The sequence below is a fragment of the Panthera leo genome, chromosome A3 (genome assembly GCF_018350215.1).
Source record: "Panthera leo isolate Ple1 chromosome A3, P.leo_Ple1_pat1.1, whole genome shotgun sequence".
Lineage (NCBI taxonomy): Eukaryota > Metazoa > Chordata > Mammalia > Carnivora > Felidae > Panthera > Panthera leo.
In genome coordinates this window covers 48,734,969-48,760,058 of record NC_056681.1, presented here as the reverse complement: position 1 = coordinate 48,760,058, position 25,090 = coordinate 48,734,969, and the positions used below count along the sequence as shown (strand labels likewise).

Below are 25,090 nucleotides of genomic sequence, written 5' to 3'. Positions count from 1 at the left end.
TTTTAGTTACATAAAATTAAATTGTGGCACTGTACACACAAGACAGTGAAGTTAAAAGCCAAACAATTACTTAGGAGCAATTGAGATATGCTGCCAATATCATAGAAAGAGCTCACTGTCCTAGCATATTAAGTGCTCCTCCAAAACAAAAGACTAGCAATCTGAGAGAAAGGCACAGCAGCTAAGGGACAGAAGCACAAGTGGGTGCTGTGTAGGTGAAGGACTTGCCCTTTCCTGCAGGTGAATGTACTGGAGTGCCAAGGTTTCACTGAGCAGTGCAGAAACATGCAGAGTGATAACCACCCTGCTTTGGCAACAAGGATTGAAAACAGATGCTCTCACACATTCCTGATGGAAGTTCTCACTGGTACAACCTCTATAAAAGACAATTAGGAAATAGATTTCAAAATTAAGAATTTATGTACCCTTTGATCCAGCAATTTTTCCTCTAGAACAGAGATAAAATATTGGAAAGAAACTAGATGTCTCTCAATTGTGGATGGGTTAAATAAATTATGGGACATTCCATCAAGGGAATGGCCAACAATCACAAAAAGAAATGAAGTAATTCTTTATGTATTGATATTGAATAATTTCCAGGATGAGTAAATAGAGCAAAGTACAGAAGAATGTGTAAATGATCTATCATTTGTGTAGAAGCAGAAAGAGAAGAATATTTGCATATGTGTGAATGCTCTTATGATTTATTTGCTTTCACATGCATAAAATATTTCATGAGAAGTAAATAAGAAATGAGGTGTCTGAGGTTCAGAGATAGAGGTGAGAGTTTACAGAAGACCCTCTTTAGTTATTGAAATTTGAACCTCATGAATGTATTGCCAGTTGCAAACATACAAAAAGTTAAAATAAAATTCAAAGTAATCAATACATACATAGTAACTAAAAGGAAATCTGCAATTCAGTAAGATAATGACAGAGAAAACAATAGAAAGATAGGTAAAAGTTATAAAATAAAAACTCTCACCAACATGTCAGCTGAAGGGCTTCGTGAATGTGGAGAGAAGATGAACTTTTCCAGTAACCAGAGAGCTGACTGGGAAGCCCACCAAGGAGGCAGAGAGGAAAGGAGAGGTGCATCTAGTGCTGGAGAGGATGAGAGTCCTCTCATCCCTGGGCCCCACCCAGGGCCCTCCCTCTGGGTGAGTGGGCAGTCTACCAGCACACAGTCAGGCTAAATCAGAGCATCCTCCCTGAGACATGGTATTACCCCGGTTCACCATTTGCTATGATACCCTTTATCTCCCTGAGTTGTGTTCTAGCTTCCCAGAGGCATGGCTAGTTTTTGTTTGTCTGTTTGTTTGTTTTTGCTTTTAGTTTACTTCCTTTGTTCAATGCCCAGCACCTGGTAGTATGAAATGTAGGACTCTGGTTTGTCAGTCGTTCTCAAACTTGACATATTTAACATGGAAATGAAAAAAAAAAAATCTGAAAACCAAGTCAAACTCAAGACAAATTATCCACAGTCTTGGAGAGGGAGGATTGCAGACAAGTGGTAACTATTGATATTATCTCTTGGAGGCAACAAAGCCTGCTCTGTTTCCTGTTAATGAGAGAGCTGTCAAGCATGATGACAGGCTTGCACAATGGATGCATGTTTTTTGACTGAGAGATATGCAATAAAGCCCCCACTCCTTCTGTGGACTCCACATATCATGCAGCTTCTCAGCTCAAAAGGCAGCAGAGCTAGGGAAACCCGCTCCTAAATGACCGATCTTACCAAATGGAAAAAGAAATGTAATAATAATAATAATAATAATAATAATAATAATAAAATAGATGGATAATCACAAATGCAGAATATTTCCACAGGGCTGAGAGAGTTGCTGCTGTGGTTGTTGCATTGTGCTTTTTTGTTTTGACTTGATTTTTACATCACTTTTCGTTCATGGGAAGTTAGAGGTTAGTTCTATCTTGCTTCAAGAATGGCAACATTTTCAAGAACATTCTATTTCCACCACAACAAAGGACTTGTCTTGAATAGATTTTTATTATGAGTGAACCATTTCTGCATCCTGTTCAGACTGAAGAATGGAGGTCTGGATAAGAGCCCGAGAATGCAGCTCAATTGGAGTAACAGCTGCATCATGCATCTATATTGGGGGCTAGACAGGGTCTGGGAGATCATGTCCCACAGACAGGGCTCTACCTTCATCAGCTATTCTGGAATGAATGTCTCTTCTTTTATCACCTGAGAAATAGGCTTTAGCTTCATCCCTTATCCTTGTGAACTTAGATGTGAATGATGTGTCTGCCAGGCTTAGATGGGAAATCACTCAGTGACCTGGAATGCCAGCATATTCTGACTGATGCTGGCCTTGGGTCTGGCTTCTTGGAATGACAACTTTGAAAAGATTTCACTTTGTCTTTGATTTGAAGATTCTCTTGGCTTGGCTAATTTGTTTGGTCATCATCTTCAAATTGGTGTTGTCCCAAAATTATGTCTCCTTTTGGGTCAGAATTTCAGATTACTCAGACTTTTCTTAGTCTAGACTTTAGATTAACTGTGGTTCTGATTGCTCAGTACAACACCCTTGTTTTGGGGGGCTGGAGAAACTGTGTGAGGGAGACAAAGGGAAGAGTAGGCATCTTTTAGTTAATTTTCCTTTCACTTTGTTATAGTGTTCCAAAAATAATTCATAATGATTCTGATACATGAATTGAACAGTTCTTTTGCAGCTTACTGTATTTCCACAATGTGTGTATTTCATGTGCACTCATTAAACAGATGGCTGGGTCCTGCAGGCTATGAAGTTTGGGACAGTTAGTTTTGCTGAAAAGCCAGGTTTTATGTGTGCAATCTAGAAAACCAGGCCTGCCATGGTGTGGAGGAACTGTTGACTCACACACGTCCAACAGGCCTGCTTTCATGGCAGAGCTCTGGGGAAAGAATCTGATGTTCTCATGGGTCTTCTGATTAATGAGAACCTCCTCCATCTTGTTTCACACTCAGGGCCCATTATACCAAGTCCATCCAATCCCTCAGTTTGATCTGAGGGCCATTTACAATAGATCCCATTGAGTGTTCTTGTTACAAATGTGTGCTCCTTGATCTCACTGAGTCTTAAGCTCTGAGCCTAGAGCCAGGGAGTCTGCATTTTCAGCAATATTTTATGCATTGTAGTTTAAGAAATGCAGATCTAAAGGGTCATGTTATCTAGATCACAATTTGAGAAATATTGAAGAAATCCTAGTGTTCCCCGAATCTATTGTTCATTGGAAGCATCAGAAATATTTAGAAATTCAGAGCTCAGCTACACCAGAGCCTTAATTAATCAGAATCTTTGAGAGTGAGGCCAGGACATTAGAATTTGAACAAGTTACAGATAATTCTTGGTGAAGTATCTCAATTTCTGGCACTATATGCCACCTTCACAAGTTTTGTCATATGCATCTTTTTCTTTTTCTTTTTTTAAAATTTAAATTCAAGTTTGTTAACATAGTGTAATAATCTTTTCAGGAATAGAATTTAGTGATCACTACATCACTTACATGTAACACCCAGTACTCATCCCAGCAAGTGCCTCCTTTAATGCCAATCTCCCATTTATCCCATTCTACCACCCAACACCCTGCCAGCAAAGCTCAATTCGTTCTTTGTATTTAAGAGTCTTTTATGGTTTGTCTCCCTCTGTGTTTTTATCTTAGTTTTGCTTCCCTTTCCCTATGTTCATCTGTTTTGTTTCTTTTAAAATTTTTTTTTTTTTTCAACGGTTTTTATTTATTTTTGGGACAGAGAGAGACAGAGCATGAACGGGGGAGGGGCAGAGAGAGAGGGAGACACAGAATCGGAAACAGGCTCCAGGCTCCGAGCCATCAGCCCAGAGCCTGACGCGGGGCTCGAACTCACGGACCGCGAGATCGTGACCTGGCTGAAGTCGGACGCTTAACCGACTGCGCCACCCAGGCGCCCCTGTTTTGTTTCTTAAATTACATATGTGAGTGAAATCATATGATATTTGTCTTTCTGCGACTGACCTATTTCACCTAGCATAATACAGTCTAGTTCTATCCACATTGTTGCAAATGGCAAGACTTCATTCTTTTTGATTGCCAGTAATACTCCGCTGTATGTATGTATATTGACCTACATATATTATGAAGTGATGACAACATTAAGTTTTGTTATATTTATCATCTTGTCACCAGATATACCCCAAGACCTGGCCTTTACTGCCCACCTCCTTGTGCTCACTAACATTTGTCTTACATTTTCCCCTAAGCTCTTCTTTCAGGTTCTCCTCTTAACCCAGGCAAATGAGACCTAAAACCACCCCCAAGATGATGGTGACTGCAATGATAAGACCTCCTGCTTCCCCAGACCACCCAGAAACTTTGAGCTAAACCCCCCAACTCGAGCTTGTGCAGATGAAACTTGGAGTGACCCCTGAAATGATCTACCACTACTTTTACCTCATTATAATACTAAAATCTCTACCCAAGGAGGATACTTAGCCTACTTTACATAACATACATTGTATGTATAGTCATGTTGCCTTAAGGTGCTGGTGTGGTTATTCCTGCCACTACTATGAAGATAAGGCTTCCCAACTAAATACTCATCCTAACCCTAAAATAAAAGGAACCAATTCACCATCTTTCAGGGAGTCATAGCTTTGGAAGCCATTCCTCATGATGGCCTTATTTGCTGCACATGAAAGTTTTCTTCCTGTGACAACTTACTTGGTGCAATTTCTGACTCACCAAGGAGTGAGCTCACGTGGTTTTGATTACAATCTCATATAGATTATAAAAGATAAGAAGAAAAAGAATAAGAAGAGAAGACGGAAGAGGAGGAGGAGGAGGAGGAGGAGGAGGAGGAGGAGGAGGAGAAGGAGAAGAAGAAAAATTTTATTTACTTGTGATGAGAACTTTTAGGATTTACTTCTTAGCAACTTTCAAATACACCATACACAAGTGTTAATTCTAGTCCTCATGTTGTACATTACATTCCCAATACTTATTTATCTAATAATTGGAAGCTTGTACCTTTTGCTAGTTGGAACCAGTGAAAATATGGAACACTTCATAAATTTGTGAGTCATTCATGCATAAGGCCAACGGTACTCTTCTCTGTATTGTTCCAACTTTTAGTGTATATACTGCTAAAACAAACACTTATTTCTTTTTTCTTTTTGGGAATTTTGAGAATTCTTTATTCTGAAACAGCAACATATACCTTCTCAAATATATGGTTTGTAAAATTTTTTCCCCCTCAGCTTTGGCTTCTTTTATTTTAACAGTATCTTTATAAAGTAGATGGTTTTAAATTGATAAAATTTTATTATCAATTTTTCCCTTTTATATATTGGACTTTTGGGATCATAATCTAAGAAATTTTACCAAACATGCAGTCACAGAGATTTTGTAAGTTTTCTTCTACATTTTTTCTCACTTTAAGTTTTATAGGTCCACAATACATTTTGAGTTAATTTTTGTACAGTGTACTGTACTTTGTATAGTGCAAAGTATAGGTCAATGTTTATTTTGTACTTGAATGTTTAACTGTTACAGCAACTTTTGTTGAACAGACTGTCTTTCCCCACTGAATTATCTTTGTACTTTGTCGAAGATCAGTTGTCCATAGATACGTATGTAAATCTATTTCTGGGCTCTCAAACTCCACTGATCTTTGTGTCTGTTCCTTCATCAAAACACATTATAGCTTTACAGTAAGTCTTGAAATTGGATACTGTGAGTCCTCCACTTTGTTCTTCATTTCCAAAATTGAGCTATTTTAGTTCTTTTAACTTTCTAAGCAAGTTTTAGAATTTGCCACTACCTAAAAAAAAAGTATCCTACAGGGATTTTCTTTTTTTTAATATCAAATTTATTGTCTAATTGGTTTCCATACAACACCCAGTGCTCATCCCAAAAGTTGCCCTCAGCAATACCCATCACCCACCCTCCCAACCTTCCCACCCCCATGTACCCACAGTTTGTTCTCAGTTTTTAGAGTCTCTTATGCTTTGGCTCTTTCCCTCTCTAACCTTTTTTTTTTCCTTCTGCTCCCTGATGGTCTTCTGTTAAGATTCTCAGGATCCACATAAGAGTGAAAACATACAGTATCTTTCTTTCTCTGTATGACTTATTTCACTTAGCATAACACTCTCTAGTCCCATCCACGTTGCTACAAAAGGCCAGATTTCGTTCTTTCTCATTGCCACATAGTATTCCATTGTGTGTATAAACCACAACTTTTTTATCCATTCATCAGTTGATGGATATTTGGGCTCTTTCCATAATTTGGCTATTGTTGAAAGTGCCGCTATAAACATTGGGGTACAAGTGCCCCTATGCATCAGCACTCCTGTATCCCTTGAACAAATTCCTAACAGTGCTATTGCTGGGTCCTAAGATAGGTCTATTTTTAATTTTTTGAGGAACCTCCACACTGTTAACCAGAGGGACTGAACCAGTTTGCATTCCCACCAACAGTGCAAGAGGGTTCCCGTTTCTCCACATCCTCTCCAGCATCTATAGTCTCCTGATGTGTTCATTTTAGCCACTTTGACTGGCATGAGATGATATCTCAGTGTGGTTTTTATTTGTATTTCCTTGATGAGGAGTGACGTTGAGCATCTTTCCAAGTGCCTGTTGGACATCTGGATGTCTTCTTTAGAGAAGTGTCTATTTATGTCTTCTGCCCATTTCTTCACTGGATTATTTGTTTTTTGGGTGTGGAGTTTGGTGAGCTCTTAATAGATTTTGGATACTAGCCTTTTGTCTGATATGTCATTTGCAAATATCTTTTCCATTCCGTCGGTTGCCTTATACTTTTATTGATTGTTTCCTTTGCTGTGCAGAAGCTTTTTATCTTCATGAGGTTCCAATAGTTCATTTTTGCTTTTAATTTCCTTACCTTTGGGTATGTGTCAAGTAAGAAATTGCTGTGGCTGAGGTCAGAGAGGTCTTTTCCTGCTTTCTCCTCTAGGGTTTTGATGGTTTCCTGTCTCACATTCAGGTCCTTTATCCATTTTGAATTTAGTTTTGTGAATGGTGTAAGAAAGTGGTCTAGTTTCAACCTTCTGCATGTTGCTGTCCAGCTCTCCCAGCAACATATATTAAGAGACCATCTTTTTTCCATTGGATATTCTTTCCTGCTTTGTCAAAGATTAGTTGGCCATACTCTTGTGTGTCTAATTCTGGGGTCTCTATTCTATTCCATTGGTCTATGTGTCTGTTTTTGTGCCAATACCATTTTGTCTTGATGATTACAGCTTTGTAGGAGAAGCTAAAGTCTGGGATTGTGATGCCTCCTGCTTTGGTCTTCTTCAAAATTACTTTGGCTATTCGGGACCTTTTATGGTTCCATACAAATTTTAGGATTGCTTGTTCTAGCTTTGAGAAGAATGCTGGTGCAATTTTGATTGGGATTGCATTGAATGTGTAGATAGCTTTGGGTAGTATTGACATTTTAACAATATTTATTCTTCCAACCCATGAGCACGGAATGTCTTTCCATTTCTTTATATCTTCTTCAATTTCCTTCATAAGTTTTCTATAGTTTTCAGCATGCAGATCTTTTACATCTTTGGTTAGGTTTATTCCTAGGTATTTTATGCTTCTTGCAATTGTGAATGGGCACAGTTTCTTTATTTGTCTTTATGTTGCTTCATTATTAGTGTATAAGAATGCAACTGATTTCTGTACATTGATTTTGTATCCCGCGATTTTGCTGAATTCATTATCAGTTCTAGCAGACTTTTGGTGGACTCTATCAGATTTTCCATGTATAATATCATGTCATCTGCAAAAAGTGAAAGCTTGACTTCATTTTGCCAATTTTGATGCCTTTGATTTCCTTTTGTTGTCTGATTGCTGATGCTAGAACTTCCAACACTATGTTAGACAACAGCATGAGAGTGGACATCCCTGTCGTGTTCCTGATCTCAGGGAAAAAGTTCTCAGTTTTTCACCATTGAGGATGATATTAGCTGTGGGCTTTTCATAAATGGGTTTTATGATATTTAAGTATGTTCCTTCTACCCTGACTTTCTTGAGAGTTTTTATTAAGAAAGGATGCTGAATTTTGTCAAATGCTTTTTCTGCATCGATTGACAGGATCATATGGTTCTTATCTTTTCTTTTATTAACGTGATGTATCACATTGATTGATTTGCGAATGTTGAACCAGACCTGCATCCCAGGAATGAATCCCACTTGATCATGGTGAATAATTCTTTTTATATGCTGTTGAATTCGATTTGCTAGTATCTTATTGAGAATTTTTGCATCCATATTCATCAGGGATATTGGCCTATAGTTCTCTTTTTTTGCTGGGTCTCTGTCTGGTGTAGGAATCAAAGTAATGCTGGCTTCATGGAATGAGTCTTGAAGTTTTCCTTCCGTTTTTATTTTTTGGAATAGCTTGAGAAGGATAGGTATTATTTCCGCTTTATATGTCTGGTAGAATTCCCCTGGGAAGCCAACTGGTCCTGGACTTTTATTTGTTGGGAGATTTTTGATAATGGATTCAATTTCTTTGCTGGTTATGGCTCTGTTCAAGCTTTCTACTTCTTCCTGTTTGAGTTTCGGTAGTGTGTGGGTGTTTAGGAATTTGTCCATTTCTTCCAGGTTGTCCAGTTTGTGGGCATATAATTTTTCACAGTATTCCCTGATAATTGCTTGTATTTATGAGGGATTGGTTGTAATAATTCCATTTTCATTCATGATTTTATCTATTTGGGCCATCTCACTTTTCTTTTTGAGAAGCCTGGCTAGAGGTTTATCAATTTTGTTTATTTTTTCAAAAAACCAACTCTTGGTTTCATTGATCTGCTCTACAGTTTTTTTTAGATTCTATATTGTTTATTTCTGCTCTGATCTTTATTATTTCTCTTTTCTGCTGGGTTTAGGCTGTCTTTGCGGTTCTGCTTCTGTTTCCTTTAGGTGTGCTGTTAGCTTTTGTATTGGGGATTTTTCTTGTTTCTTGTGGTAGGCCTGGATTGCAATATATTTTCCTCTCAGGGCTGCCTTTGCTGCATTCCAAAGCGTTTGGATGGTTGTATTTTCATTTTCATTTGTTTCCATATATTTTTAAATTTCTTCTCTAATTGTCTGGTTGACCCAGTCATTCTTTAGTAGGGTGTTCTTTAACCTCCATGCTTTTGGAGGTTTTCCAGACTTTTTCCTGTGGTTGATTTCAAGCTTTATAGCATTGTGGTCTGAAAGAATGCATGGTATGATTTCAATTCTTGTATACTTATAGAAGGGCTGTTTTGTGACCCAGTATGTGATCTATCTTGGAGAATGTTCCATGTGCACTCGAGAAGAAAGTATATTCTGTTGCTTTGGGATGCAGAGTTCTAAATATATCTGTCAAGTCCATCTTGTCTGATGTATCACTCAGGGTCATTGTTACTTTATTGATCTTGTGTCTAGATGATCTATCCATTGTTGTAAGTGGAGTATTAATGTCCCCTGCAATTACCACATTCTTATCAATAAGTTTGCTTATGTTTGTGAGTAATTGCTTTATATATTTGGGGGCTTCTGTATTCGGTGCATAGACATTTATAATTGTTAGCTCTTCCTGATGGATAGACCCTGTAATTATTATATAATGCCCTTCTTCATCTCTTGTCACAGTCTTCAACTTAAAGTCTAGTTTGTCTGATATAAGTATGGCCTCTCCAGCTTTCTTTTGACTTCCAGTAGCATGATAAATAGTTCTCCATCCCCTCACTTTTCATGTGAATATGTCCTCAGGTCTAAAATGAGTCTCTTGTAGACAGCAAAGAGATGGGTCTTGTTTTTTATCCATTCTGATACCCTATGTCTTTTGGCTGGAGGATTTAGTCCATTTACATTCAGTGTTATTATAGAAAGATATGGGTTTAGAGTCATTGTGATGTCTGTAGGTTTCATGCTTGTAGTGATGTCTCTGGTACTTTGTCTCACAGGATCCCCCTTAGGATCTCTTGTAGGGCTGGTTTAGTGGTGATGAATTCCTTCAGTTTTTGTTTATTTGGGAAGACCTTTATCTCTCCTTCCATTCTAAATGACAGACTTGCTGGATAAAGGATTTTCGGCTGCATATTTTTTCTGTTCATCACATTGAAGATTTCCTGCCATTCCTTTCTGGCCTGCCAAGTTTCAGTAGATATGTCTGGATTGCATTGAATCTATAAAGGAGCTTGCAGAGAATTTGACCAGTCAAAAACATTGATACTTCCAAACCATGAAGTGATTTGTAGTTTTCAGCACACAGAGACTGTACGTATTTGGTTGAATTTATACTTAAATATTTCATGTTTTTGGTTGTATTATAAATAGTATTGATTTTTAAATTAAAATTTGGCAATTGTTCATTGCCAATACAAAGAAATATAATTTATTTTTGATTATTTACCTTGTATCTTACTTCCTTGTTAAATTTACTCATTAGAGTAAACTTTTCTATCCCTTGGGATTTTAATTTCTTCTTTACCAATATATAAACCTTTTATTTCCTTTTTTTCCCCCTTACCTTAGTGTATAAGCTAAGACTTCTAATGTGTGTTTGAATAGGGATGGTTAGAACATCATTTTAAGGAGAAAATATTAATTCCTTCTTTTATCATTGATTATGATGTTTCCTGTAGATATTAATTTTTTAAAGATACCTTTATTAGGTTAACTAAGTTTCATTTATTTTTAGCTTACTGAGAGTTTTTAATAATAAATGGGTGTCAAACTTTACTTTTCCTATATCTATTGAAATGATCATATGGTTTGTCTTTAGTCTCTTGATACAATAATTTATACAGATTCATTTCCAAAAGTTGACCCCATGTTGCATTCTGGGGGCCAACTCTTTTTGGTTACAATGTACTACTCCTTTTCTGTGTTGCTGAATTTGATTTGCTACTACTATTACTACTAGTACTATTATTACAATTATTAATTTTTGAGTTTTTTTGTGTCTCCTGTTATGATAGGTATGGTAATATCTTATATGATTTTGGTCAGCATAATGCTAGACTCATAGAATAATTAGGAAAGTATTTCCTCTCTTCTGGTTTTTAGAAAGTTTTGTGTCAATTTAGTATCATTTATTCCTTAAATACTTGACCTAATTTGCCAGTATAGCCTTCCTGGGCCTGGAATTTTCCTTGTTAGAAGGGTTTTAATAAAACTTCAATTTCTTTAATAGAGGTAGAGCTATTCAGACCACCTATTTTTTTTCTTGAGCGAGCTTTGGTAGTTTGTATCTCTGAAGGGATTTTTTATTTTATATATATTTTAACATTTACTACATGATGAAAAACATTCTTTTATTAACATTTTAATGTCTTCAGAGCATACTTCATTCCAGATATTCACAATTTATATATATTTCCTATTCAGCATGACTAGAAGCTGATCAATTTTAAGTCCTCTTGAAGAACCTGTTCTTGTTATTAATTTTTCCCTATTTTTTTAATTTTAAATTTCAATGATTTCTGCTCTTACTGTTAGTTTTTTACCTCCCTCTGTTTGCTTTGGTTTTAATTTGCTCTGTTTCCCCTTATTTTCTTAAGGTGCATTCTTAGTTCATTGATTGGAAACCTCTCTTCTCTTTTTAATGTAAACATTAATGTCATAAATTTCTGTCTGTGCTCTGCTTCAGCAGCATCTCACAGTTTTTGATAATATTGTATTTTCAATTTTAATCGATTCAAAGTATTTTCTAATATCCTTGGTAATTTTCTCTTTGACCCTTGCATTATTTAATGCATGTTTTAAAGATGTGTAGTATTGGGGTATTTTCCATCTCTCCTTCTATGAGAGATGGTCCCAATATTGATACAGTTTTTGAAATCTTTGCTGTCCTGCCTTGGGTTTGTACGTGTGTCTATTCTGTACGTGCGTCACTCAAGAGTCGAAATGAGCAAACCTGTATAAGGGATTTTCCAACTTATAGAGTCAGTCTCCATAATGTATACAAACTGACAGTTTGAATGTTTCATTCAGAAAGAGCCAAAACTGTTCTTGAAAATGGAACAGTGGTGTTTTTTTTCTCAAGTTTTCGCATGTGGAAGAGTTCCCTGCAGAGACTGCTAAAAGATAGGTTGTGGAGCTTCAGAGTTTGATTCACTAGGGTTAACATGGGCCCTAAGAACTTGTACGTCTAACAAGTTCCTCTGTGAGGCTGCTATTGCAGGTGGTGGGCCACAGTTTGAGTAATGCTAGTACAGAAGGCTTCTCATGATCTGGCCTCTGCCAGAGATGTACAGCTTTATCCTTCTCATCCCATTCTGAAGTTCAGCCCTATCAAACCATTTGTGCCCTGGACTGAACTGTCCTTTCCCACCATTTCTGCCTGCCCCATTCTTATCTCTAGAGCTTCTCATCTTTCAGGGGGCAGGCATGAATCCATGAACATGCTTAAGTATGTGACATACACATCTAGAGTAGTGTCCCCTTGAAGCCAAGTACCTGCAGTAATCATTTTCTAAGTTTATTTATTTGGGGAGGGGGGCGGGGGCACAGAGAGAGGGAGAGAAAGAGAAAATCCCAAGCTGGCTCTGCACTGTCAGTGTAGTGCCTGATGAGGGGGTCTTGAATTCACAAACCGTGAGATCATGACCTGAGCTTAAATCAAGTGTCAGACGCTTAACTGACTGAGCCACTCAGGCACCCCTAAAGAAGCACTAATCATTTTTGTAGTCACTGCTCATGCTTTTATCCTGTTAGAGACTTCACTGCTGCAATCATGCATACTCTTCCTCACTGGATCACTCCTGCCATGTATGTATCATTCCTGTCACACAATGGTCACTGAAGGCAGTAATGGTATGGGATGCTGCTGGTACTTTAGGAAGTTGTCCCTAGGACCTTCCTTCTCAATTGAGGATGGGACTTCTGACAGCAACTGGTCTTGGTTTTCAATGACATATTGACTTCTGTATTTTCTGATTTTTATTATTAATTTCTCTCTAAGTCTAACGTAAACCAAACACACAGTTTCTTGGAGATAGTACTTCATAATGATTAACCATTCTTAGGTTTAAAGGAGAAAACTCACTTTTGTGATTAACTTAATGATTTTTTAATCTGTGGGACTGTGCTACTTAACCCTTCTGTGTCTCTGCTTTATCATCATTAAAATGATTAAGAGTGACATAAGTGATAAAATGACATAAGTGATTAAATGATTAAAATGACATAAAAGTAACTATGCTTCAGGATTAAATGAGCTAACTGTGATAAGATGACCAGCACAAATGAGATTTCACTAATTTTTCTGTATTATGGTTAATGTCACTATTGTTTCCATATTTGTCTATACATTATGGCTTTAGCTTACAGTTATGAGGATCCATCCACCAAAGTTTTATAAGCATGGACAGAGGGGATACTACATATTGAAAATACCAATTTCCTGCAGAAAAGTAGAAAGATGGTTGGTATTCAAGAGGATCTAACCAAAATCAGGGCCTTTCAGAGCTCGTCACTCACTCATGCCTAGGAGTAAACAATGTTTAGAGTTTGATCTTCTTTAATAATTCCTGATACTGAGAGATGTAGGAATACCCATGAAGGCCCCAGAAACTGTGGTCTTTATACATGAGTCATTTCTATTGAAGAGGCAGTGATATCATGGAGATAATGTGGGGTCCTGTCCTCCCTCTGGCATTGAGAGTATAGCCTTGAATACCTGTCCCATGAGGAGATGTGGTTGGAAAGCATCTCATGTCCTTAGTCTCAAAAAAAAAAAGTCACATTTCATGGAATAACTCTGATCCTAAACACTTTAGTTGAAAATATACCAAGAGACACTCAGGCTAAAGTTGACACACATTTGATTAGGGGGACCTGAGCCATTATTCACTTTGCACACATAATAACTACTAGGAGCATCAATAGTTGGACCAGATTATGCCAGTCTCTTCCAAACAGTTGTTTAATTATTAGAAGTAAGTATTTAGAAACTTGGTAACAAATATTTGGAAACAAGAGTTTGTAATTCCATTTCTTCTTCAAGCATGATTCATGAAGATTTTAGAAAAGAAGCTTATTCTCTTTGATTTATGCAAAGAAAATTATAAGACAAATGGCACATTAGCTACATCATGCTTGATCTACACTCTACTGCCTCCCTTAGTGGATTTTGCAGATTAACGAGGTGATGTTCTTTAAAGATGACAAAGTCCCATGCATTAACAATGCAACCAAAATGCAGATTTTTCAAATCAGTCTTGAAGGAGGATGTGAAGAATAATATATGAGAGCCATGTTGGCAATAGAAATACAATGTAAGCTACATACTTACCTAAGTTTTCTAGTAGCTACATTAAAAGAAGTAAAAAAAAAAGTGAAATTAATTTTAATATTTTATTTAACACTGAATATTCCAAATTATATTACTTCAACATGTAATCAGTGTGCAAATATTAATGAATTATTTGCATCCTTTTTTCATATTGAGTCTTCGAAATTCAACTTACATTTTACATTTGAGGTACACCTGATTGTGGACTCCTTACATTTCAAGAGCTTGATAATCGTGTGTGGCTACTGTATTGGACAGTGCAGTTTTTAATCCTCAAAAATTTTTAAGTTTCAGTTAGTTGACATACAGTGCTGTATTAGTTTCAGGTATATAATATAGTGATTCCACACTTCTATACATCACTCAGGTTCATCATGACAAGTATACTTTTTAATCCCCATCACCTATTTCACCCATGGCCTTCTCCACCTCCCTTCTGGTTACCATCAGTTTGTTCTCCATAGTTGAGTGTGTTTCTTGGTTTGTTTGTCTCTCTCTCTTTTATTCCCATTGCTTGCTTGTTTCATCTCTTAAATTCCACATACGAGTGAAATCATATGGTATTTGTCTTTCTCTGACTGACTTATTTTGCTTAGATTAATGCTCTAGCCCCATCCATGTCATTGCAAATGGCAAGATTTCATTCTCTTCTAATGGAGAAGATACATGCACCCCTATGCTTACCACAGCATTGTTTACAATACTTAAGATACGGAAGCCACCCAAGTATCCATTGATAGACGAACGGATAAAGAAGGTATGGTGTAGGGGCGCCTGGGTGGCGCAGTCGGTTAAGCGTCCGACTTCAGCCAGGTCACGATCTCGCGGTCCGTGAGTTCGAGCCCCGCGTCAGGCTCTGGGCTGATGGCTCGGAGCCTGGAGCCTGTTTCCGATTCTGTGTCTCCCTCTCTCTCTGCCCCTCCCCCGTTCATGCTCTGTCTCTCTCTGTCCCAAAAATAAATAAAAAATGTTGAAAAAATAAAAAAATAAAAAATAAAATAAAAAAAAAAGAAGGTATGGTGTATATACATAACAGAATATTATTCAGTCATAAAGAAGAATGGACAGGGCAATTTTACAGGAGAGAAAAATAAATCAAATATTTTTTGCTCCTTTCCTAGTCATTTCCTGGTTTGTCGTGTGCTTGCAATGGGTTCTCTAGAAACATACAGGTCTGTATGACTTTGCTTTCTGCTCTGCCCTTCTGGAGCATTCTGTCTACCATCCCTTCCAACCCCTTGTCACTCTGGCAAGTTCCTATTCTTCCTTCAAAGTCCTAATAAAGTATCTAAGTCAATATCCCTGGGAAGTTTTACACCCTGGCTTCCAGACATAATTAATTTGTTTTTCTGTTTGTGTACTTAACATACTTGTATTATTTACACTTATTTGTTTTCATGTTTTTCTCCTTACTTCAAGTGTCTTGAAAGCTTGAACTGTGTATCCTTCATGTTTATGTCCCAATGAATATAAATGCTAACATACAGTAGATACTGAATAAATGGCTCTGAGATAGTAATTTTAAACTCAGGTCTAGGGAAGCTTCTAAAGGCTTCCCTCTGTCCCTAATGTACTCTGTTTAAAAAGAATACTGGGAAAGCTAAATTAGATGCTGACTGCACCCAATGTAACATGACTGTACTGATACATATTAATAATTATTTTAAGTTTATTTATAATTTATTTTGAGAGAGAGAGAAGACTGATGGGCAGAGTGAGAGGGAGAGAGAGAGAATCCTTGAGCCCGATGGCAGGGCTCAAACTAATGGACCATGAGATCATGACCTGAGCCAAAGTCAGATGCTTAACGAGTTCCCCAATAATTATTAATGAAATATTAATATATCTTTGTTTCTTACTTATTATCTTTATCTTCTTAAATATTCCTGATCAGTGATCAATTAAGTACAAAGCAACATGAATTTGGCTGAAATGAAATGCAGTTTTCAGAAACTATAAGCAGATTCTGTCAAAAAAGAAGAAAGGATAAGCGTGTATAAGACATCATCTTATTTTGAATATGGAATAAGCAGGGAAAGGGGATATGATAAATAATGGAGTTAACATAGAATATTATGAAGGTTCTAGCCTCATTCTGGGTGGGAGGTTCACAGGTTTTATTAGCTACTTATAACTAACAGTTCATTGAATAAATAAATACAAATTAGAGAATGTAAAGATAACCTATACCCAAGTCCATTGACAATGGTACTCGTAGTGATGGCATATTTGCTTTGCTATGCTTTTCCACACTGATGACAGCCTGTGGGTGAGTCACATCCTATACCATGCTGCTTTTCTTCCAATTAAAGTATTTTTTTCTGTTTATTCACTGTTTTCTTGCTGTTTTCTATCTTTCCATTACCATTTCTTCTACATTTTTTCACAATTCTTTTTTTTTTTTTTTTTTTTTATTTTTTATTTTTGGGACAGAGAGAGACAGAGCATGAACGGGGGAGGGGCAGAGAGAGAGGGAGACACAGAATCGGAAACAGGCTCCAGGCTCCGAGCCATCAGCCCAGAGCCTGACGCGGGGCTCAAACTCACGGACCGCGAGATCGTGACCTGGCTGAAGTCGGACGCTTAACCGACTGCGCCACCCAGGCGCCCCATTTTTTCACAATTCTTATACGTGACTTATCCAATTGTAAACTTCTTAGGTCTTTTAAAATGTTGTTAGATATTAATAAATCTTTGCATGAGCCTTGTATTGGTGCATAAACACTCCAACATTTGGCCACTGGACATTGTCTCATCTCTCAGAGCTCTGTGGGTTGGTTGGGTGTAGCTGGGCAGTTTTGCTAGGGTCTGTCATTTTCTTATGGGAAGATGGTGGCTGGGGTTCCAGTCCTCTGTCAGTTTGGCTGAGCTGTACATCTAAGGGTGCTGGAGGTGATGCTGGCTGTCAGCTATGGGCATTTAACCAAAATGTACCTGAGCCTTTTTCACCTATCTTGGGATTCTCATAGCATGGTGGTGGGGCCTAAGAGCAGAAGTTGCATGTCTTCTTATGACATAGACTCAGAAAATCCAGAATGTTCCTTTTGCTGTTCTCTATTGGTCAAGGGAGTCACTAAGGCCAGCTACACAAGGAGCAGGGATTAGACCTCACCTCTCGTTAGGAAGAGCAGCTGAGACTTTGATCTACCACATTTTGATCTACCACACTCTTTTTATATACATTTTTAAGCACTATATTTGCTCTTTACAGAAATTATAAGCTTAATTTAAAAGATTAGAATAAATTCTCAGAAATATATGTAGTTCTAAGGAAAAGTCACTGCATATTCATCACATTTAAAATTTAACATGTTTTGTTTTCAGATCATCACTGGACACTTGTAACCATTGAACAAGTATTTAAGTGGAAATTCTGTCCAACCTGGAGGAATATCTGTATATAGATTGTACATGTGGTGATGAAATGGCTGAAAAATATGACCATAATGCATTTTGTTATTTTTTCCATGGGTCTTTTCTTAAAATATAATTTATTGTCAAACTGGCTAACATACAGTGTGTAGTGTGCTCTTGGTTTTGTGAGTAGATTCCCATGGTTCATTGCTTACATAAAACACCCAGTGCTCATCCCAACAAGTGCCCTCCTCATCTATTTCCCCTTCTCTCCCTTCCATCAGCCCTCTGTTCTCTGTATTTAAGAGTCTCTTATGGTTTGTGTCCTCCCTCTCTGTTTGTAACAATTTTTTCCCCTTCCCTTCCCCCATGGTCTTCTGTTAAGTTTCTCAAGATCCACATATGAGTGAAAACATAATACCTGTCTTTCTCTAACAGAACTATTTCACTCAGCATAATACCTTCCAGTTCCATTCACATTGCTTCAAACGGCATGATTTCATTCTGTCTCATTGCCAAGTAGTATCTATAATGCATTTTAAAGTCAAACCCAAAATAACTGTTGGGTTATTTTGTTATTTTTATTTAATTTTATTTAGTTTTTATTCTGTTTTCCTTCATGCTTTTGTATAAGTGAGTACTGGCTCCATCTACAGACTTCATTATGACCACTTCATGGTCACTAAATATACATACTTCTGCTTTTTCTTCAAAAATGTTATCAGTATCTACTCCTTGTGGCAGATTATTATTTTTCTAAAACAGATGCAACAATATTTCCTATCCCACATGCTTTTTTGCCTTTTTAAAAATAAACTTTATTTTTAGAACAATTTTAGATGATTTATAAAAATATTATCAAGATAGTGCAGAAGATTTTCATATAACCCATACCTCATCTCCCTATTATTAGCATATTACATTAGTATGATATATTTTTCATAATTAATGAACAAATATTGATACATTAGTATGAACTATTGTATCCATACATTTATCTAATATACATTTCCTGTTTTGGGATCTCATCAACTTTGTCCTCATGAATCCTCAGCCTCCTCTGTGCTGTGACACTCGCATGCCACTGACATTTCTTCTATTAAGAGGTGGTCTCTGTTCCCTCCCATGAGTCTGTCAGACTTATGGCTTAGCACGAGGGGTGCTATTTATATATGGTAGCCCATATAAGGCAGACCTTTATGGTAACCCATATAAGGCAGACCTGCTTCCTTAGGATGCTTGCTCTCAGAACCCAGAGCACTCTGAGGAAGCCCAAATTGGCTCATATGGAGAGGTCACATGAACAGGGCAAATATAATTATTTCTGCTAATAACCCAGCTGTGGTTCCAGCCAATATCAAAAATCAACCACTGGATATGTCTCTAGCAATGCCTCCAGATAATTTTAGTCTCTAACTATTGAGTCACTATATACGTCAAATCTTCAGCTGAGGGTCTAGACTTCATGTCACAGAGAAAAGCCAACCTCAGTGTGCCCTGTCCGACTCCTAACACAGAATCCAGAAGAATAATACAGTGATTGTCTTATGACACAAGTTTGGGTTGTTATATGGCCATGGTAACTAGAATGCTTGAAATTCACAAATTGTTTTAAATCCTGATTTCATGCTGTAAATGGGAAACAGTAGCCAGGAGGGAACAGGATATTTCCTCAGGAACAACTGGAAGTAGCAGGAGTCATTTGTCATATTATTTCCTATTTATTGTAAGAATAAATAAATGTTTATCAAGTGCCTATCATGTGCCAGGCACTGTTATCAGTAAAGAAAACATCAATGAAGAAAATGAAGATCCCTTCTTTTACTGAGCTGGTATTTAAACAGAAGAAGACAGACACAAACAATAAATATCATAAATAAGTAAATGCATAGGGGTTTGAAGGTGTTAAATGTAATTAAGAAAAGGAAAAAGAAAGCTTGTCACAGGGCTAAGGGACAAGAGTGCTGTGGGCTTCTCACAGCATTAAACAGGAAGGTCAGAATAGGTCTGATTGACATATATGAGCAAAGACTGAAGGGGACCACCAGGCCAAAGTCACCCAGAAAGCAGAGCCTGAGACGAAGATCAAGTATAAGGCCGGGATAGTAGAGAGAGAGAGAGAGAGAGAGAGAGAGAGAGAGAGGAGAAGTGAAGACAAGAGGCGAGCAAAACCATGTGATGAGGTGAGTTATGGAGTAGGCTGTCTTCCTAACAGTCCACAGAGAAGTGGAAGATTACTTGGCAGAGTGTTCACTCAGGAGTGAACAAATGTCCTCAGGAGGCTCACAGGATGGGCTTCACTTTACTGAGGATTCCCCATCTTCTGCTACCTCCCAGTGGCCCTGGGGCCTTTAGATTCCATAATTCTTCTGGCCATTCAGGAATCCAGTCCAACAGTTTGCCATTTATCTGATCCTGAGCCAGAGGCACACAGTTTGTCTCTCTTCTGAGCCTGGACTAGCAACTCACATTGAGCCTTTCTTTTGAGTCTGGGCCATCAGTGCACAGTGTACCTTACACTTGAGCCTGGACTAGCAGTGCCTAGTATGTCTCTTATCCAAATGCAGGTGTGGCCAGGCAGCTAAGGGAAGTTTGAGCTTGGGCTGAGGCTGTGGGTCTGGGAATGCAGCTGCGATTCCTGCTTTGCAGAGCCTGGAAAGGGCTCAGCAAATGTTGCAGGGTCAGGATCAATGTCCTGACTATGGTACCTTAGAAAGAAAATGAAATGCAGGGAGTCTGAATAGGACTGCAGGTACTATCCATTTCCAGAGCTGAGGGAGTTTGCCATGTAGAAATCTAGGGCAAGGATGCTCTGGATAGACAGCTTGTTTGAGAATGAACCAACATGGCTTGGACATGGGAGCAAGAAGGAAAACAAGGGAGAAAAAGTTTGAGAGGAACAGAGACCTGGGAGGGGCAGGGCCTGTGGGCCTTAGGACTTTGGCCTTTACTCTGAATAAAGCACATGTCACTAGATGGAAGATTTGAGTAGAGGTTTGGAATGGTTGTTTATATTTTGAAAGGATGACTCTGGCTGTTGGGTTATAAATATTCAATGAGACTGTTTCATAGGAGATTAAAGAAGCAGAGAGCTTAGGATGTTAGGATAATAAGGAGGAAAAAGGACGATGGCTCAGATAAAGCTGGTGGTATAAGGTAGTCCTAGGTGGATTCTCTCTGAAGGTAGAGTAGGCAGAATTTCCTAATGGATTGGATATAAGGTGTGAGAGAAAGAAATGAGTTCATGTCTCTTGGCATAGCAGGATGGATGCAGTCACTATCACTTTGCAAAGGGAAAGTGGCAAGTGCAGCAGCTGTCTGGGAGCTCAGAACTCCTGTTTGAATATGAGGGAGTGAGACATTTAGGTATAGACATTAAGTTCATAATAGGATGCAGGAGTAAAAAAGAGATGCATGATATACTTTCTAATTAAGGGAAACTGAGCTTAGACATCCTTATTCCCTGGAGGTCATTCAGCTCTAAGAGGAGGACTTAGGGTGTTGTTCACTTCAGCAGTTGCTGGTGGGAATGGCGTGTCACATGGGCTGATTGAAGACAGCCTGGCAGGCTGTCTAACCACATCACATGTTTTCAATATTTTGGAAATTAAATTGAGCCCCTCTAATTCACCTAGTGAAAATTAACACGTTGAGTATGCCTGGCCTTGTTGTCTCCCGTGGACTAAAGCCTCCCATTAGGGAAGCCATTGGTTACCTGGGACTTAGCAGAGGGTAACAAGACTGATCTGTACTTATGACTGGCTTCTCCAGTTTGAGTTGCCTGACCTCGAGGGACTTATCCACCTCTTTAATGCTTGCATTTCCTCACTTTTAAATGTGTATTTTAATACTCAGATCACCGTATTGTATGAAAAACCAAAAGTTCAGGGCATAGCCAGACACATAGTCAGTGGTTAGTAAATGAAAACTTGTATGATGATGATAGTGGTGGTGGTGGTGGTGGTGGTGGTTCTCAAAGGGTGCACTCTTTTCTGAAGACATTTCCTTCCTAATTTCATAAATTAGGAAGCGGTCTCATTATATGATGTCCTGTGGTGCTTCTGAGTGGGTAGGTTTGCAGTTCTAGGGGATTTTTTTCTTGTTGTTGATGAAGCCACTTGATGGGTTTGAGCTGACAATTGTAAATTAGCAGAAATACTTCTGAGACATCCACTTTCCATATCACTCAGCGAAACAACCTATGACAGCCAAGAGGATGCAATGGGGGAGATTGTATCACTTGGGACTGATATACTGGAAAAACAACACAAAATGTGCACATTGTCAGGACCTCAAGTGCTCAACTGAAGGATCTAGGTAGGTTTACAGCAAGCAGCAGGGCAGTGTGACAATGCATTTTGAGCTCTGGGCCTGGATCTGTGCAGGGCTTCTTTCATAACTCTCTCTCATCAAAATCTTCATGGAAGGCACCAATGTACCCATTTTCACTGACTAGGGATCTGAGGCTGAGACCTTCAGTAGTATGCCAAGGCCACAGACTGAGTGCAGGGTGGCTAGGACTTGAATCAACCCATGGGTGCAGGTAGTCACCTCTCTGTGCACCTTGCTAAGAGGCTGAGGGATGGAGGTATAGGACATAGGAGAGTGGGGGGCCAGGCTAGCATTAGCAGGCAAGAGCTGCTCCTCATCTGTCTCCCAGTGTTATTAATTGGAAATGGTCCATGCTACTGAAACTCCAGTGCACCATCTTGAAATGGAAGAAAAGAAGCAATGGGTATTCTGACTAGACAGAGGTCTTCATAGCTGGAAGAAGAGTGGAATTTTGGTTTTTCACTACAGAAAAAGAAAAGCTGTATTTATACATTGGCTTTAAGTTATCACCAGAAGAAACATTTTCTTAATTTTTAAAAATGTATACCCCTGTGCATTAAAACTTTCTCTTCAGGGGCTAATTTGTCTCATTAACCCTCTTCGGAGTTTTGCAGCATCCAACTGTTTTAAATACTCTCCAGCTCATGGAAATGGGGCATCCTGCAGCTGTAGCCTTGCAGCCATCCTATTGCGCTGCACCTCCAACCCTGGCTGAGTCAAGTTGCTTGGAACCTGACCAGTTATGGTGGAGTCCCTGCAGGGGAGGCATGCTAACAACATTTCATTCATCTCATGAGTCTTCCTTTGCTTGGGGCTCCCTGGAAGACAAACTCTAAACAGAAGAGACCATTTTCGTTCAGCTAAGAAAATAAATGCTGGTCAGAAACAATCTCATCATATATTGAAAGCCAAGGACTCAACACCTAAGTTGTTTACAATATGCCACAAAACCAACTCAGAACCCTCCCATAAGTACACTTGGAAAGCACATTTTCTACACCAGTTTAATGGGAAAAAAATAAACCAGTTACATAACTACTTACAACGTTCACTTAAACGATGGTTTACAGACCTTTTAAGTTAACCTGATAAGATTCTTTTAAGGTTTGGGAAACTTTGTTTCTTTTTTTCCTTGTAAAATAGCTTTTGGTAACTCACTGCTGGAAAGTTCCATAGGTCCTCACTTTATATAGCCCTTCTATTTCAGTACCTACCCCTTTTAATAAATAAACTTTAAATTTTAGATAGTTTTATATTTGCAAAAATAGAATAGAGTTCTCCTATACCCCTTACCCAATTTTACCATTATGAGTGATTTATATTAGTATGTTAACTTCATTGCAATTGACACATTATTATTAATTAAAGTCCATACTTTATTCACACTGGCTTAGTTTTTACCTGATGTCCTTTTTTGTTTCTGATACCATCCAGGATATTTGTATCTCATCATCATGTCTCCTTACACTCCTCTTGGCTGTGGTAGTTTCTCATAATTTACTTGTTTTTGATGACCTTGACTGTTTTGAAGAGTACTACTTTAACTATTTGTAGAATGTCTCTTGGGATTTATTTGTTTCTCTTATTTGGGTATATGGGCTTTGTTGGGGAGAACCACAGAGGTGAATTGCCAGTCTTATGGCATCATATTCAAAGTATATGCCATCCCAGATAATCCTTTTTTCTTGGCTTTTCCAACTTTCAGAGGCTGCCTGTACTCCTTGGTTTATGGTCCTATTCCATTTTCAAAGTCTCCAGTGGCTGATGGAGACTTTCTCACATTGTGTCACTGTGACAGCTACTCTTCCCCCTTCTGTATCTCTTCTATTTATAAGGAATCTTGTCATTACTTTGGGCCCAGTTGGATAATCCAGGGCAATCTTTTTATCTGAAGGTCGTCCGATTAAAAAATTTAGTTCCACCTGCAACCTTAATTCCCCCTAGTCATGCAATTCAACATATTCACATTTTCCTGGCATTAAAATATGGACATTGAGGAGCCATTAATCTGCCTACACAAAAGCCAAAATCTGAGTGCTACATGTGCTTATTACTGCTGAAGTAGAATTGTTTCTAGCTCCTCTCAGCAGACACAACAAGGAAATATATGCATTTTTTCAACCCATCTATACACACACATACACACATACATGTCCATCTGTATCTATACTAAGCCCCTTGATTATAACCTTCCACTACAACAATGATAAGATTGGTTCCTACTATCTGCCATCATTTTACTTAATTATTCAATTACAATATATATAGATAATTTATTTGTCTATATGAACCTCTACACGAAACAACTTCATCAATTACAGTATAATTTCTATGTGTGGTTCCTTTTGTGTTTAGGCTTACAGATTATCTTCATTTCTAATTTTACTTGAGTCAACACTTTTAAGCCCACCACTTTCAGGGAGGTTATTTCATATATTTGTAATACAGCTTTTGTTTATTTCTTTTCTTTTCTCCTTTCTTTCTTTCTTTCTTTCTTTCTTTCTTTCTTCTTTCTTTCTTTTTTTTTTTTTAAATTTTTGGTCACAGCCTGAATTCCATTCTGGGATTCCCAGCCACTTTGAATATAAAAAAAAACTTAAGTGGGACATAGTATGGGGGGGGGGGGGGCAGAGCACAAGGGTTCACAAGGGTAGGGGCAGGCAATTAGTAAAAATAATCCAACAGCTCAGAAAATACCCTGGAAAAGAATGTTTAGCATCATCTTGACTGTTCACTACATTCCTAACCATATTTTATTTTATTTTATTTTATTTTATTTTATTTTATTTTATTTCATTTCATTTCATTACTTCATTATTCTTATGGTTTCAGGAGTAAAATTTAGTGATTCATCATATATATATATATATATATATATATATATATATATATCACCTATTGCTCATCCCAGCAAGTGCCCTCCTTAATGCCCATCACTCATTTAGCCCATTGCCCCACCCAACACCCCACCAGCAACCTTCAGTTTGTTCTCTGTATTGAATAGTCTCTTATGGTTTGCTTCCATCTCTGTTTTTGTATTAGTTTTTCTTCCCTTTCCCTATGTTCATTGGTTTTGTTTCTCAAATTCCACATATGAGTGATATCCTATGATATTTATCTTTCTCTGACTGACTTATTTCACTTAGC

At 38.0% G+C, this 25,090-nt stretch overlaps 1 non-coding gene across 1 annotated transcript; it reads right to left on the bottom strand.

Moving 5' to 3' along the window:
- Positions 1-5,028: 5,028 nt before the first annotated feature.
- LOC122216726 lies at positions 5,029-5,132 on the bottom strand. The gene has a single exon (XR_006201074.1). It is a non-coding gene; the product is annotated as a U6 spliceosomal RNA (small nuclear RNA).
- Positions 5,133-25,090: the final 19,958 nt, after the last annotated feature.